The 17,529-nt window shown below is 41.8% G+C and overlaps 1 protein-coding gene across 8 annotated transcripts in view; it reads right to left on the bottom strand.

The window, feature by feature from the left end:
* The window catches only part of FRMD6 (FERM domain containing 6), a 267,195-nt gene that overhangs the window by 84,981 nt on the left and 164,685 nt on the right, over positions 1 to 17,529 (bottom strand). For 3 of the 8 annotated variants that reach the window (XM_005211692.5, XM_005211693.5, XM_010809263.4), the window contains exon 1: positions 1,901 to 1,986. The exons of the other annotated variants lie outside the window; for them this stretch is intronic. The gene's annotated coding sequence lies outside the window, so the exon portion shown is untranslated. Of the gene's footprint in view, positions 1 to 1,900; positions 1,987 to 17,529 lie in introns of those variants that run through there. 8 annotated transcript variants of the gene reach the window in all.

Genomic DNA, 17,529 nt, shown 5'->3' with positions numbered 1-17,529 from the left:
TGGATAGCAGATATTCCCTGGGGGACCCTTCTCATCTAATAATCCCAGAAGTCCATTTTAATATGAAATATAAATCCAATATATTTACAAACATACTGAAAGAGCATTCAAATGTCAGCTGTCTCATATTGTGGAGTATTTTCATTTTTAACATAACACTTCTATTTCTCAAAACCACACCCAAGGAAAAATGATTAAGTGCTAGAAGTTTTTTTTTTTTTTTACTACAAAGGACAACAGCACAGGCATCTGTTTTCCTGCCTCTCTCTTCTGTTCTTCTCCCCTCCCCCACCTTCTACCCGGCAGGCGGTCGGTAGGTTTTGGTGCCTGTTAAAATTACTTTCTACAATAGTTTCATAATGCTGTAGATTCTGAAAAACTTCTGATCCTTTAACAGTGCTAAGCCTAAACTTATGCTCTGTTCTAAGATGAGAAATCCAAAAGTCAAAAGCCTTTTTAATGACAGATGTATTACGGAAAATTTTCCCCACAAAGTTTTGATGCTGTGAAATATCAACTCCCTGAAATCACAGAAAGGAAATGACTTACATTCTTGGAAAATGAAGCCACTAGCAGCTTTCTCCAATAGAATTCTCTAATCCCTAAACTACACCCTGTGGCAACGGGGGAGTATTTCGTGCAAGGACTAAATTTATATAGATGCTTATAAAAACCAATAAACAAACATTGCCAGGTCCCAGAGAAAAAGGGACGGAATCCTACATGAGAAATCCAGCAAGAGGTACTTTTTCTGAACACTCTAAAAGGTTAGACAGCACAAACTTGAAGTTAAAAGCAACCTGAGAATGCTTGCTGAAGTTTTCCTTCCCTGCTGTGGGCAATGCACAACTCCTGAGGGAAATACTGGCAAAACAGATTTTTGCTAGAATTCCAAACGAAAAGGATGTCAAGGAGCTGATATTGCTTTGGACACTAACTAAATAACTGCACGGCCTGAAAATTCGCCAACTTTCACCTCAACTTTAAAATGTGCTTATTTTGACAGCTTTCCATTTCTTCCTGCCGTCAAGAAAACGCCCTCACCATTAGATTATGCTGTCCCGGGACTAGAGGGCTGCTGTAATTCCCGTGGACCTCACTAGGATGGCCCCCAGCTGTCCATCCCTGACAGCTCCTGGCCCTCCTCGGGCACAAGCTGGGGGTCTCCTCGGCCCGGAGCCGGGCCTGCGCGTCGCCAGCTCCTCCAGGAACCCAACTACTGCAGGCCGCGCCCCCCACTCCCATCCCACCGAGGCCCCCTTCCGGCGTCGCCGAGAGCGAGCTCAGTCTCCGGCTCCCCCGACCAGGGACTTACGGGGACTGTGGGACAGACGCCGCGCTCAAGTCACCTCCCGCAGCCGGGCTGCCCGGGCCGGCGCGCGCACAACAGGCGGCACCCAGGAATTCGGGACTCAAGAGCTGGCCCCGCCGCCCGGGCACAGCAACGGGGCGTGACGGGCAGGCGTCCCCAGCCCGACCACCCGGGAGCCGAGCGCGAGCACCGATCCCGGGGTCGCAGCCCACAGTCCCGGCCGGCCTCCCCCCTCGCCGCAGAGGCTGCCCGAGGCTCTGCGCCTTCCTCGCTGCCCGGCTCGGCTGCCCCGAGGCCCCGTCCTCCCTTCCTGGCGTGGGCGAGCTCCGACTCGCCGAGAAGCGACCTTCCTTCCAGTCCGGTGCCCGACGCCCAGAGCTGAGAGAGCGAGGAGAAGGAGAAGAAAGACGCGGAGAAGGGGACATCGCCTGGGCTGGGGCTAGCGACTTCCAGAAGCCCTCCCGAGGTCCCGTCCAGCCGCCGCCGCCGCCGCCCGGCCGGCAGGGGGCAGAATGAGCGGCCGGGGCGCGGTGGCCAGTCTTGGAGGTTGGCTAAGGGAGTCCCCGGGTACGCGGCTCCTGCTCTTACCTCGGAGAAGGTCCGCAGCACCGGGCGTCGGACTATTCCCAGCTCTCCTTGCCTTCCTGTCGGCGCCGCGCCTGCCCCACTCTCTCAGCCCCTTGCCCTGGGCAGCCAGACGAGCGCCCGCGTCCGCCCCGCCCACGCCTCCCGCCCCGCCCCCTGAGGCTCCGCCTCCAGCCCGCCCCGAGGTGGCGGGGGCAGTGGCAAAGCCGCTGCAGCAGAGCGTGGAGCTCGCGACCGCACGTGGAGCGCCTGCAGGCCCCGCCCCGGGCCCAACCAAGAGTCCCGCGGAGGGGTGCCGCGAGTCAGAGGCGGGAGAAAGCCGAGCTCGCCACGCCTCCGGGGTCCCGGGGAGGGAGGCGAGCCGCAGATGGATGCTATGTTAGGACCGCAGCCATCTGGGCTCTTCCCAGCAAAACGGAGACGGAGGCGCGAGGGGACACTGTCAGCTCCCCCCAGTTCTTGCCTAATGGCCCCCTCTGACACCCGGCCTTCGCTCCCCTGTATCTCTGCCTCCCGAGCTCAGTCGGGCTGGCCGGGGGCGGCAGTTTAGCCTGAGCTTCGTTTTGGTAATTCGGAACAACGCAGGGGAGGCCACTGGGCGAGGAGGCGGTCCCAGCCGAGGCGATTTAGCGATTCCTTACTCCCTCCAGTCCTCCTGTCCCGCACCCACCTGCCCATCCACCACTCGGGACGCCGGTCTTGCGCCGGTTTTATGCTGGATGGAGGAGGCCCCGCCGAGGAAGTCAAGCCTTCCCCGCTAACTGTCTCTCCAGGTCTTCAGGTAGACACAGCCTCTGTCCGCTGTGGTTTTAGCGCCAGTGACCTCTCGGAAATTATTTTTACCCGCTCTGCTCTCGATGGTAGCCGAGGGAGTGATGCAAAAGGCCAGGGGAAGGTATTTTTAGGGCACTAAGACTCAAGATAGGAGATGGAGACTTTTTTTGGTCACCTTTTATTTGTTGGGTCTAGGGAAGGAGTAGGTTACACCTTTCCAGCCAGCCTGCGCCACTTGGACCAGCTTCTGGGGATTGGAGACAAGAGAGAAGAACCAGCCTCCAGCTGGCTCCCAGGCCCGAAAGCCACAGAACTACCCGCTCCCGGCCGGGGCTTCTACCCTCCTAGGTCTTCTGTTGCCTGCTAATCCGGTGAGCCCTCGCCAGGGGCGGCAGTAACGCCCACTGGGCCCCTCACTAAGGGAGTGATGAGGTGCTTCTGGAAGTGACAAGGAGACAAGGAAACAGGACCTGACAAAGGACACTACCCCAAATCAGATTTATGCTAACAGAAGCCAGCTTTAAAATTGCCCTGCTCTTTTGACCCAAAAATAAAGTTACCTGTTGAAGGTATGCCTCTGTGCCTTGTTTACATGGCAAAAGAAATTCCGTTTTGTGTTCACAGCCGAAGCTTACTAGAAATAGTTGTTTCATTCACAGCTTTTACATTTTGGGAACAATGACATTGGAACTGAATATTGGGGGTGGTGATCTTTTTTGTCTTTCCGCAATCTATATATCCATTCGGAGCTTATTTCGGATAAAACAAAACAGTTTCTAAGGCTATTGCACTCATGATTTAAAGTCATGACTCCATTGTGGGAAGGAAGACAAGAAGTATGTTCCAAGGACTGCCGTTTGAATTAGTTGTGTTTAATTAATAGACTAAATTTAAAAATTTGTTTAGTAGTTGATTACAACGTTGACATTTAAAAGTGGAGGTTTATACTTTTTCCTCTCATTTTTGACTTTAATATGCATTCAGAATCAGTGCATATTGAACAATAGTTGACAAGGTCTTAATTTGATATCTAATGAGATAACCCAAGTTTTCATATGTGAAGATAAATGAGACAAGTGAGGAATGTAACACTATCATGGAAAACAGTTCCTAAATCTGATTATTTTTTCAGGCTTCATGCATAAAAATCTAGCAGATAAAGAATAACGTTGGATTGTGAAGCATTGCTGAAATTTGAAGTAATTAGGTAACCCAGGGAGTAAAATATTTTAAACTACTTTTAAAAAACATGTGTTTAAGATTGGGTTTATTGTCTAGGATTTTATTATAGCAAAATTTACTATATGAATTTTTAAAATCATAAAGATCATGTTATTAGTATGAATACCATGATAAACATAGACTCTTCACATCTTACACTTTGTAAACTAAGTACTCTAAAATTCTTAAAAATCAGTTTTAGAAACCCCTGAAACAACATAAAATTCAGGAAGGACTGCTTTGGAAAACAATACAATCCACTCCAGATGGAACTGGAACTGAGAAAGGATGAGTTGTTTTAGATGTTTCTTACCACAGGAAACATTTTTCTGTGCTTATTATAATAAATAATGCAGTTTTGTAGGTAATTAAAGTTATATTTTATGATTCTCTTTGATGTTTAGGTATGGATTTATTTTCATTGGTATGATGAGATGTTTTCCTAAATATGAGATGTTGACCAAGTGAAACATTATCCTAAAACACATCTTAAATGTTCTCCATAGCAATATAAATCTTGTATGTTTTTGCTTTAGTTTTATTAGGAAGAGGTTATTCGTCCCATAAATTTATTTATTGAGTACTCCCTTACATAAGCCCAGGGTTAGACTCTGGGATTTAAACCTAAAAATAGCATCTTATTATAGTTTGAGGGAACGGATGAACTTTATGCTTGGTGTAGTAGAGAGATGCAGGAGGGATAATGGGAAGGCCAAAAGCAGGCTTCAGACATACCCTATCAACTGAGATGGGAAGGATGAATGAAAGTTTGAGAACAAGTTGGTTGAAGTGGTGTTTCTCAAACTTGGTAGCACATTGCAACCACCTAGGGATTTTAAAAACTCCTGATGCCTATGTTCCAGGAATATGATTTAATTAGCCTAGGATGTGACCTGGACTTGGGGATGTTTTCAAGATGCCCATATTATTCTATGTGGAGACACATGTGGGAACTATGGGTTACAGTATCTCAGGAAAAGAGCACAGAATGAGCAGGTACACGGAGGCATAGTTTTAAAGGACAATGGCTGTAGCTTCATTTTGTAACTGAACATGCTTCACTGAGCGACTTCACTTGCACTTTTCACTTTCATGCATTGGAGAAGGAAATGGCAACCCACTCCAGTTTCTTGCCTGGAGAATCCCAGGGACGGGGGAGCCTGGTGGGCTGCCATCTATGGGGTCGCACAGAGTCGGACATGACTGAAGCGACTTAGCAGCAGCAGCAACAGCAGCAAGCTTTGGTGGGTGATAGTTACATATATTTATGTAAGAAACACAGTTACATAGAAAATGAAGAGATGTGAACTGCTATAATTTACATCCCTATACAAAGTATTTTCCAAACACCAAAAGAGTACCTTAAGAATTAAGCTCAGTTCAGTATGTTAGAAGAAAATAATTTAGTTCTTTTTCATCTTTTACACGTAATTCAAGAGAATTTGGAACTTACAGTATGTTTTAATGCTGAAATATAAATTCTAGTCAAAGGAAGAAGCCAGTAAATTGACATATTAGCTTTTAAAGAATACTTTCTCCAAATTAAATTCTGTTCATCATTCTGACTGAAGGTCATAATAAAGAAATTAAGCTCTTTTTTCTCTTTGGTAATTACTAAAGTTCATTGGAAAAGCAAAACTATTCATTTTAAAGCAAATTTGCTTTAAAAGTTCTACTCGAAGGTCTTAAATGCCCCTTTGCATGCATGCTAAGTCACTTTTCCAACTCTTTTCGACCCTATTGACTGTAGCCCACCAAGCTTTTCTCTCCATGGGATTCTCCAGGCAAGAATACAGGAGTGGGCTGCGATGCCCTTCTCCAGAGGATCTTCCCAACACAGGGATCAAAACTGAGTCTCCTGTAATCCATCCATTGCAGGTGGATTCCTTACCACTGAGCCAGCAGGGAAGCCCAAATGTCCCTTTAGCTAACATATATTACTTTGAAAGAAAAAAGAATCATGCATGGAAACAAACAGTACAAGGATGTAGTCCTGGTTTTCACTGACAAAAGCTCAAAGTGCACTCCTTATTATTCTCAGCGAGTATATAACTTATGTTCTGTAAAATAAAACACCAAAAGAGATTTTAATTCTCAAGGGAAGTCAGGACAATTGATTAACAGTCATTTAATCCAGCTGTCTCATTATTATGTACTAGGAGTCCCTAACCAGGAATAGAAAGAATTATGGTTGACCTCTGAACAACATAAGTTTGAACTGCATAGGTCTACTTATAGGTGAATTTTTTTCCCACTAATTAATACTACAGTACTACAGTATTTTCTAGTAGTCATGTATAGATGTGAGAGATGGACCATAAGGAAGGCTGAGTGCCAAAGAATTGATTCTTTTGAACTGTAGTGTTGGAGAAGACTCTTGAGAGTCCCTTGGACTGCAAAGAGATCAAACCTGTCAGTCCTAAAGGAAATCAATCTTGAATATTCATTGGAAGGACTGATGCTGAAGCTCCAATACTTTGACCACCTGATGCGATGAACCGACTCATTAGAAAAGACCCTGATGCTGGGAAAGATTGAAGGCAGGAGAAGAAGGGGACAACAGAGGACAAGATGGTTGGATGACATCATCAACTCAATGGACATGAGTTTGAGCAAGCTCCGAGAGATGGTAAAGGACAGGGAAGCCTGGTGTGCTGCAGTCCATGGGGTCACAAAGAGTTGGACACAACTGAATGACTGAACAACAGGATCCACTGTTGGTTCCAGTGGCAGACATGGAGAAACCACAAATATGGACAACTGAGGGCATATGTATATATTTGGAGGGCCAACTATAAGTTTTACATTGATTTTTTACTGCATGGAGGGTGGGTACCCCTACACCCTACCCCACCCCTTGTTGGTCAAGGGTCAGCTGTATTTTGTAGAGGCAGCACAGCACTGGAATTAATATTATGTACCAATCTAACTCAGAAAGATTTACCTTCACCCAATTTACAGATACAAAATTGAAACAAAAACTTAAATTCATTAAATTCTGTTCTCTTGGCCATCAAGTTTTGAGACACTATTTTAAAATAGTTTAACTTGATTATCCTGGGACAAAGTTTGGTTTTAATACAGTATATAAAAGTTTACAGGAGACATATTTGAAGAGTTACTTTCTTTCTGTTCCAGTATGGTTTTAGTTTCACCACAAACACCACATTCTGGTTCCTTGAGGGCTTGAATACTTGAATACTCCAGACAAAAGTTTCCATGAGACTGGGGTGGGGGGCGGTGCGGGGGCTCACGGGCCAGGCCATTCACTCTTTGGGAGAGGCTGTTCTAAGGGGTGCAGGGGAGACCTGAGCTACACGAGGTAGGCCAGCCAGCCAGCATGGAGAACTGCCCTGAGGTTTTCTAGTTGAAAGGCTCAGTGACAGAGACAGTGCTGGCTTGAGATACTGCTGCCCACTAAAACAGGGTGAGGAATTAAGTGTGAAAAGAACACTGCTGCCTTATGCATGGGCTTCACATCCTAGAGAAAGATTGAGGGACAGGCAGAGGGCCCTTGAACAAAAAACATGTCTAGCAGAAAGAACAAGATAAGCAGGGAGACTCCTGATAGTATAAAACCTGATGTATGTCACTCATATGTTTATGCAATGGGCCTTTAAGGTCCTAGAGCAGTTTTTCAGCCCAGATTCCTTGATTACTCTACAAAAAGCTAAAAGAAAATATTCCTAACCCTTAGAGATGGGAGGCAACACTCTCCACTCCCTACTAGGGGAGACAGATGAGAAAGGAATTACTCTGAGTTATGCCTCAGGCACACTCCGATGAGTTTTATCTTGGGTGGCATCACTTTCAAACAGAAATTATAACAGTACAGATGTCACTGAAATTCTCTTCTGTATGTAGTAATGCCATCTTACTGATTTGTGCCTGAAACACATGAAACATACTGAACTAGAATGCGGAAACAAACACAGACTTACAGCCTGGTCAATGCTGGTCTTCTTGACGGAAATTCCATTTATGAAGAAGATTTATGAAATCTGTCTGGTCTGTTTTAATTTGGTTACCTTGAGTAGATTGTAGGCATAACAAACATGCTCTTAAGCTTGATTTTAGTTGCTTAAAAAGTAATGATGGTGGGAAGATTAGGGAGAATGGCATTGAAACATGTATAATATCATGTATGAAACGAGTTGCCAGTCCAGGTTCGATGCACAATACTGGATGCTTGGGGCTAGTGCACTGGGACGACCCAGAGGGATGGTATGGGGAGGGAGGAGGGAGGAGGGTTCAGGATGGGGAACACATGTATACCTGTGGCGGATTCATTTTGATATTTGGCAAAACTAATACAATTTGTAAAGTTTAAAAATAAAATAAAATTTAAAAAAAAAGTAATGATGGACAAAGGTGCAAATAAGATGTAGTTGCTCTGGAATTTCACAGGAAATTCACTGAGGCTAAAGGACTTTGTTGAAGGTTTCCAAGAGACACCCTACCCATCTGCAGTGGCTGGGATTTTGGTTATAACACAAGGTTACATTAACTGGTACGATAAAAAGGAAAAAGTATTTGTGAATACCCACATTAGAGTCCTGTTTCCCTTTCACCTGATCCTAGTTTAGAAACAAAACCTACATTCACTGTTGTTTAGCTTGGCTGTGGAACTTCAATGCCAAAAAAAAAATCTTAAGAAGTTCTACAGGCAAAGCAATGGTTCCATTTTTCTTTTTCAAGGGTGTCTTAATGTATCATTTTATTAGCCTAAACAGAATTCTTAGGCTCGAGTTCTTTGAAGAAGGAACACTGGTAGTTAGACTGGAGTTGGAATTAGGAATCACAGATTTTAGATTGTTCCCAAAGGACCTCAGACTCTGAAGTTAAGTTTTGACAGGCCAGGAGAATAAGGTGCTGGTTGGTAGGTAGCACTCTTAACTAGATCTGGCCTTGAAGGTAAGACCCTCTGGGGTTGGGGGAGATTAGGCAGGCTTTCTTAAACTTGCTTTCTGTTAAAAACTTTTAATAAAGTATTTGTGATTCATTTATCATTAAGCCAAATATTCTATGTGATTTCTTGAGCAGAAAAACAGAATCAGCAAATTAATGACTTCCTCTTCTGCCAGTAGTTCTATATTGGATAATATTTTTGTCACTTTAACTCCAATTTCTTAAAGGATAATGGGGATATATACCTACTACGTGATAATTTCATAGACATACAGACAATATACAAATGAATGTAAAATATTTTATTATCATCACTTTTTTTGGTAGCATTTTCACTATCTGAAATTATTTGTAAATATGTCCACTTGTTCGTCAACTGTCTCTCTGTTTAGAATGTAAGCTTCATGTGAGCACAGATCTAGCCTCTCTGACTGTCATGGCCCCAGCATCTAGGACAGAGTCTGGTACATATTTGTTGAATGAATGAATCCCATAAACTATGTGTAAGAAGGGTGTGTGTGTGTGTGTGTGTATACACAGCTGCCTTGAGAGTAGGGTAGAGAAAAGAGAGTAGGCACTGAGATGAGAATTGGAGAGGATTAATATTTTTTGAGATATCTCAGATAATGATGAGAAAAGATCAATCCCTTAAGAAGACTTTTGGTTGATTTGAATGAAGCTTCATACATCAGCCAGTTCACTTAATGTTTATATTGGATCATCAATATTTTATCTCTACTGATATTCCTTAATGTGTATTATATTTCTGTGTGAGCCTGCCCCCTGCCTTTTGAAATACTAAGAAGAATGTTAGAAAGATTTTGCTAGAGTGGTTGATCAGTTATTGGATTCCTTGCTAGCAAAAACGTTCTGATGAGATACCCTTAGGAGCAGAGTGGTTTGAGTTAAGCAAGGGGAACCGAAGTGGCCTTGCTTCTGTTTGCTCAGTCCCCTCAACTCCGTGTAAGCTTCACTGGCCCTTGTGTCATCTGCTCCATCTCTAAATACTGGAAACTGCTCTGTCTACCACATCCTACCCTCCACCTCTTCCACCAGAGCTGTTGTTTAACCTTGAGACTTTCAGTCACTGCAACCCCCTGCCCCCAGTTCTTTCAGTTTGTTAGCTGTTTTTGGCTTCCCTTCTTTCCCTTTGAGCTTAATGCCTGGGCTCACAATTTTGAATATATGCTCCCTCTAGTTTCATTGTCCCATATCTCCTTGATCTTTTAATGCAGTCTTAACAATCCCCAAATTCAGGTCAACTTAATCATCCATTTTGCTTTAAAGTCACTGAGGAAGATTAAAGAAAATCAAATAAATGAGTCTATTAGTCACATCGCCGAGACAACGGTTGCCTCACTGGAGCGCTCACAAATACTTGGTCAACTTTTTACTCACTCCTGGTAGCTCCCTTTTCCTTTCACCATGATAACCATTTAGATTTTTATGGTTCTCAAGACCCTCATCCCACTCTGAAACACTGCCGCTTCTCAATGGTCAATCTAGACTGACTCCTGGCTGATCACCAGTCTAAAAGGTTTATAAGTATTACCTTGTTGAATCCTCATGACAGCCCTTTGATGGAGATACTGTCATTATCCCTGGTTTATGATGCCCAAGATCTCAAAGGAAACAAGTGGTTATGTCTGTATCTGAACTCAGGAAATCTGAATTCAAGTTCACGGTTTCTCTCTAAACTGTCTTGCTGCTGGTACAGAGTTGATCAGGCATTTTCTCACTTGGGGTTTAATCCCCTCCACCTTCAAGCTTCCATGTATCTTCCTCTTGGGCCATTTGTTCCTGACTCTTCTCAGTCAATCTCCTCCTACCAAAACTGTATCCCAAGTCCCGCCCCCCCCACTGCTTGAGGGCCTTATCCATCATGCATTTGTTTATTCATTTAGCAAATTATTATTAAGTACCTATTCTGGGCTAGGTGTTGGGGACACAGAGGTAAACGAGACCTAATCTCCCACCTTGGAGTTAAATTTTAATTATCCATTCTCCCTATTAAATATCCGAAATTGTATCCTCTCTTAGACCCTTCTTCCCACTTACAGAATGTTGAAGTTGCTGTTTATTTCATACTACATTCAACACCACCCTTTACAAGGCAGCAGGTATGTGTTGGATAGGTGAATGAACAATTCCAGGTAAGATCATCAAGATTTGGAAGTTTGTTCTTAGTCTTCTTTCTGAAAAGTGGCTCATTTGAGATGAGTCTCTAGCTCTTAACACTTTTCTGTCTGAGAAGAACTGGGAAGGTTCTGAAAACCAACCTCTTTCATTATTGACTGACTAGTTGCACTTCAGTGAAAGAAGTGCATTCTCACCAAGTTACCTCACACTGGTACCTCTATAAGAAAAGGTACAAGTGCCAGCTTTGTATTCTGTGACTGTGGAAAGAAAGAAACAAGGCCTTATTACAGGAATTTCAGCATTTTTAAAAGGAGAGATATTTTTAAGATTGAGGAGGGCATGGCAACCCACTCCAGTATTCTTGCCTGGAGAATCCCATGGACAGAGGAACCAGGTGGACTACAGTCCATGGGGTTGTCAAGAGTCAGACATGACTGAAGCGACTTAGCATGCACACACATTCGTGAGATCATGCAATTTTCAAACCCCTATTTTGCCACTTATTATCAGAAGGTGATTTTGCCCCTAAAAGAATATTTGGCAGTGTCTGGAGACATGTTTAGTTGTCATAATGTGATGGTAGTGACTGAGTTGGGTAATGCTACTGGTATCTGGTGGATAGAGGCTAGAAATGCTGCTAAACATTCTACAGTGCAGGGCACCTCATGAAAAAGAATTATTGCCCCTAGTTGAGAACTGCTGATCTAAAGGGTGACCTTGACTGGAACATTTAGGTGCTCTGTGAGTTGGGTTGAAGGGAGGCTACCATCCAAGGATGCTAGCTGATCCTGCTGAACGTCTGTTGAAAAGAACCGCTAGAGATGAGGGATCATTTGGGACCTATTTGGGCTCAGTTTCTCCATTTACTCTTCTAACGTTACCTGGATCTCTTTCTCAGCCCCAAGACTTGATACACATTTTATGCTGTCCTGTATCACTTCTTTGAGTATACAGTGACTTTGAAGAGGAAAAGAAAATAGGATAAACTTTCATCTGTTGAAAGCATTGTTTGTATTAGCATAATTTCTATGTCTGGCAATAACATTTCTAAGGTGGTAGAACACATCCTCTTTGTCAGCAGAGGTATAGCAAGATTTATTAAATTAAATAAAAACCTGACACTGCAGTGTTCACTTTTTTAGTAAAGTATTTAATTTTCAAAGAGCAAGGTAGGTATCAGTAAACATTGAGAAGTACCCAAGATATGTGCCCACTCATACAGATGGAAACCCAGATTTGAGAGAAGAAAGGCTGGGGACAAAATCCACAGTCCTGTTTCCAATGGATAGATCTGTTTTTAAATAATTATAAAGAATTATATGAATTTATAAAGAATTATATGTCATTTAACAAGAAGGTGTCAATAGGGCAGTGGTTGATAGCACCCCTTCCACCCTAACAGCTTAAGTCTGCCTGGGTTTTTATAAACTGAACAAAGTTTATAAGTTTAATAAACTTAATAAACTGAACAAAGAATGACAAAGCTCTCAGGTAAGCTGCTACTTACTCCACATTCTATTGGCAGCTTGGCTTTTCCTTTCCAAGTTTCCAGTTACTTCATCTGAGCCATAAACACAGCATAAAGGAGAGAGCTGGACAGTTCAGGGTCCATGTGGGGAACTGGTGGCTGTCCTGAAATCACCTTTGCCTTTAGTCCCCCTGGTTTTGTTTATCATTGCTAGAGCTGAGCAGTAAAATGCAGCATGCGACAGGAGTCTACTGTCAGCTGTGGCTAACAGGGTGACTGTCAGCCCTCCAGGAGGAATTCGAAAAATGCAGAACCACCCACAGCTGGAGGCTCCCCATCTGAATGGGGTGGTAGGGACTGAATTACTGTTCCCACTGATGTTGAAGATGAGGATAAGGCACCATGCTATCCTATCTCACTCCAAACCCATGGAAAGAATTTGGCAAACGTTCCATTTCTTAAATCAAAGATTTCTCTGTTACTCTTGGCAACTTGGAGAATTAAACATCCTTGAGTTTCAGGAAAAGCCAGGCATTAAAACTTTTTAAAGAGATTTGGGGAAAGATAAGTTAAACTGGAATGATTTTTTTAAATGGTTTTAGATGGATTTATGGATTACATTCATGAAGATATAAAGATATCAACTCATCTTGTGAATTTAATCTTTATCCTGTTTTTGAGATTTCCCCATTATCTATAATTCCTATTTCAAACTAAAATCCTTATAGCTTTGTGACTTATGCTAATTAACAGGGAAGAAAAAAAGCCCAAACACGTTTTCCTTGTTCTGCATTCCCTCAAAACTTGTTTTTAGGTACAGGGCACTGCAAGTTTGTGTGGTTGGGCACAATACTGCTGCTAATTGTACTGTTCTGGCTGATTACATGCCTTTTGCTTGATGTCAGAGTTTTCCCCCAGCAACTATTTCCAGCCAGTGGTATCACTCTTATGTATTGCTTTTAAGAAAGAAAAAAAATGGCAAAAATGTGTTTCTAAAATAAAGGAATGACACATATATTTGACATTATTCATCTACATTTACTCTAAAACATCAGTTATAGAGTTTTTAAAGGATTTTGATTTAATGGCTGTTAATTCAAATGTTTATTCGTTCCCTTTAAAAGGAGACATATTCATAAGAATTTCCCTTTAATAGGAGACAAATTCATAAGAATTTCCTGTCAGTTATTTTAAAGAAAAACATTTATTTTTAAATGTAAAATACAATTGCTGTTTACTTAAAATGTTTATGAATGTGAGGTAATAGTTCAGAATGAACCTGGCCATTTCTTCCCTATGGTCGTCTCCTCTTTTTGTTCCCAGTGCTCTTGGAGAATGGGGTCTCTCCTCTTCCCCCGCAGGTCATCCCTCTCATTATGCCAAATCAGTACAGAGAGACAACCGTTCCAGGATCCATGGGACATGAGCACTGTGCCTTATCATAATGAGAGATCTTCCAGAGGTCACATTCCACATCTGGCCTTTTCCCTTTAGATTTTATCTTCAAATTGGACCTTATGTATAATAAATGGCATTTGAAAAGCATTTTGCAGCATTTAAACCACAGTTATTATCTCATGGGCCTCATAAAAACAGGACACGGGCTTCCTGAACCATCATTTTCAACCCAAGTTGGCATTTCACATGGCCACTTCTGTAGAGTTGCATAGAATGGGTCAATAGCAAGCAACCAGACAGTCAACTTTAGGCAAATTTGATGACTAAAGCAATTTATTTAGTTGTAGAGAGGAACAGAACTCTAGAGTCGGAGAGACCAGGAGCAGTCAGGTGATGATCCTTGCCTGCCTTCCTCACTTATTCTGCAGACGTGACAAAAATAGGTCAGAGTGAAGGGGTACATGCTTAGTCACTTCAGTTGTATCTGACTTTCTGCATCCCCATGGACCATGAAGAATACAGCAGTGGGTTGCCATTTCTTTCTCCAAAGTGAAGGGGTAGGAACATACCAAATAAACACTTTTATTGTGTTCTTTAAAATAAAAAAGTTGTTTCCTAGATAAAGGATATTTGGAAAAAACCAGTTGTAGCTGCTTCATTGAGTGATTACTAGGTCAGATGCTCTCTGAAGTGCTTTGCAAGTTTCGTTTTTCGTTTAATTCTTATGCCTCCCACAAACCCTGAAGGAGATAGCATTTTTTTTTTTTTTTCTTTTTGTAATGACTTTAAAAAGACAAGGTAATTGAGTCATGGAGAAGTCCCTTTGCTAAGATCTTTTCTCCCCAGGTTTGAGATATGATTGACATATAACATTGTGAAAGTTGAGGGTGTAGAGGGTGATGATTTGGTAGACATATATACTGTGAAATGACTACCACAATAAGACTAGTTAGCACATCTATCAGTGTCCAAGTTCTAAAGCTACAGTTCACTCCCGAACAATCTGATTACAGAAAATATTTCTTAACTAAATGTATTGATTTGTGATAGATTTTACTTAAATATTAAAGGAAATGAGAGCATTTTAAAGTATTTTCTAAATATACTTGCTTCAAAATTGAAAAACCAAGAGCCTTTACATATATGCTAATAATTTTGTTTGCCAATACCCAGGCTCATGTAATTCAGAATGGCTCTGGGTCTACACACTGGGCCATGCCAGACTCTGCTCAGTACTCGAAAAGACCTGAAGCTTCATACCAAGCACTGCTCAGGAGTCTCTGGGAGAAGAAGAATTGGAAAACAGAATTTTAGAGCTGGAAGGAAACTTATAGACAGTTTAGTCTCACCTTCTCATTGTATAAAGTGAGAGTACTGAAGCTCAGAGAGAATACACGACTTTACCAGGTTATACACTGCTAACCAGTCGCAGAGTCAGGATTCGAGCCCAGGCTTTCTGTCTGCATTGTTTCAGTTACAATAAGCAGCCTCCAAATCCTCATGAGAGAGAATTTTCCATTTCCTTTTCCAGTGTTTTAGGAAATATCAAAAGCTAATATCCATGTATTTAAATAAATTTATCTAATTTATTTTTGCCTCAATTATATACACTGGTAAATGAAAATGTGTTTGGATTTCCCAAGAGTACTTGAATTTCATGAGTTTTACATTTCCTACAAAGGGGCCAGGTTCAGCAATTTAATTTTCATGGGCTAAGCGCTCTGATTAAAGCCTTTATCTTGACAAATAATTGGTTTTGAGAATAGAGGCTAGAGATAATTTGGAGACATGATGAGCATTCATTCATTTACTCAAACAGACTTGTACTGCATGCCTATTTGTTTTAGGCACTGCTCTAGATACAAGTCAAACAAATATATATGACATACTTCTTCCCCTTTAGGAATCATTTTCCCCCTTTCTTTCCTATTAGCAAAGGATCTGATATAATTTTGCTGCACTTAAATTAGATTGATGCTTCCCAAGGTGTATTAAAGGTACCACATCTGGTATGCTGCTGCTAAGTCGCTTCAGTCATGTTCGACTCTGTGCGACCCCACAGATGGCAGCCCACCAGACTTCCCTGTCCCTGGGATTCTCCAGGCAAGAACACTGGAGTGGGTTGCCATTTCCTTCTCCAATGCATGAAAGTGAAAAGTGAAAGTGAAGTCGCTCAGCCATGTCCGACTCTTAGCAACCCCATGGACTGCAGCCTACTAGGCTCCCCTTTCCATGGATTTTCCAGGCAAGAGTACTGGAGTGGGGTGCCATTGCCTTCTGGTATGATACATGATTTTAAATGGTAACAGACAAGCATTTAAAAAGGCAGCTATGAGGCCATCTCAGTGTATTTTAGAAAAATGAAAACAGCTCACAAACCTATATTTAATGGATATGATGTCTTAGAACATGGCTAATTATGTTGGTGATCTACTTTCTGCACACCATATGCACCACAGCATGATACTCAGGCCTGTTCTGTAAGCCTTCTGCCAGAATATTTAGAAAGTTATGATGATATGGGGTTTTGAGAGTATAGATGGTATGGGTTAATAGCATGGATTCTGCAGGTAATGAATTTTTGTGTTCTTCACTTTGTTCTTTTAAAAGATATATCAAAACATCAACTCTGAAGGTTGACAGTCATTTAGTATGTGAAGTATAATATATAACTTTATTATGCTAATCACTCAGAGTGGCCATTCTCTTTAAAGAACTAATTTTTAGGTACCCATGTTAGAAATTGATTAGAGTTATTACATTGTTTGCTTTAAAATGTTGTACTTGCACAATATAATATTACTTTTTATTATAATTTTATAGTTACCTTCTAATTATGACAAGTAATTATTCATTTTTTTAAACTTAATTCAGATATGCAACTGTGTATTACAGAGAATAGTTCTTAACAGCTAAATGTACAGACTTGTGAAAAAATTTACTTAAAATTTTAAAGGAAATGAGAGCATTTTAAAATTGCTTTCTAAATATACTTCTTGTAAAATTGAAAAACCAAAAGCCTTTGCTTATATGCCAACGATTTTGTTTGCATATGAGTACCTGGGCTCATGTAATTCAAAATGGCTCTAGGTCTACACACTGGACCATGCCAGACTTTGCCTACTCAGTACTGGAAAAGACCTGAAGCTTCATACCAGCCACTGCTCAGGAGCACTGCAATAGGCTTTCTCCTGTGTTAAAATCACCTCACACACCAACATCACTGCCAAGTACTGGGCTGTTAAGTACGGGGCAATGTGCAAAGGTTATCACAGTCCAGAGGAAGCTAGCATCTCAGCTAGCTGATACTACATATGATTTTTTAAAAAGAGAGTGAGAGAGAGGAGGAGGGAAACAATAGCAGACTTTTAGGCCCAGTCTCTAGAGAGTTTGATTTTAGTAGATCTGCACTGACAAACCTGCATTAAGAAGAAAAAAAAAAAACAATTTATCATAAAAAAATTCAAACTAACAAAAATTATAAAAACTCTCTATATTCCATTACTTAGACTGAACAGTTATTAATATTTTGCCATATTTGCTTCCTCTATTTTTTTTATTTTTATTTTTTGGCCATGCCTTATGGCTTGCAGGATCTTTGTTCCTGATCAGAGAAGGCAATGGCACCCCATTCCGGTACTCTTGCCTGGAAAATCCCATGGACAGAGGAGCCTGGTAGGCTGCAGTCCATGGGGTCGCTAAGAGTCAGGCACGACTGAGTGAC

The sequence above is a fragment of the Bos taurus genome, chromosome 10 (assembly GCF_002263795.3).
Source record: "Bos taurus isolate L1 Dominette 01449 registration number 42190680 breed Hereford chromosome 10, ARS-UCD2.0, whole genome shotgun sequence".
In the NCBI taxonomy this organism is placed as follows: domain Eukaryota; kingdom Metazoa; phylum Chordata; class Mammalia; order Artiodactyla; family Bovidae; genus Bos; species Bos taurus.
The sequence above is the reverse complement of the archived record's forward strand: the minus strand, read 5'-3'. Positions and strand labels throughout refer to the sequence as shown.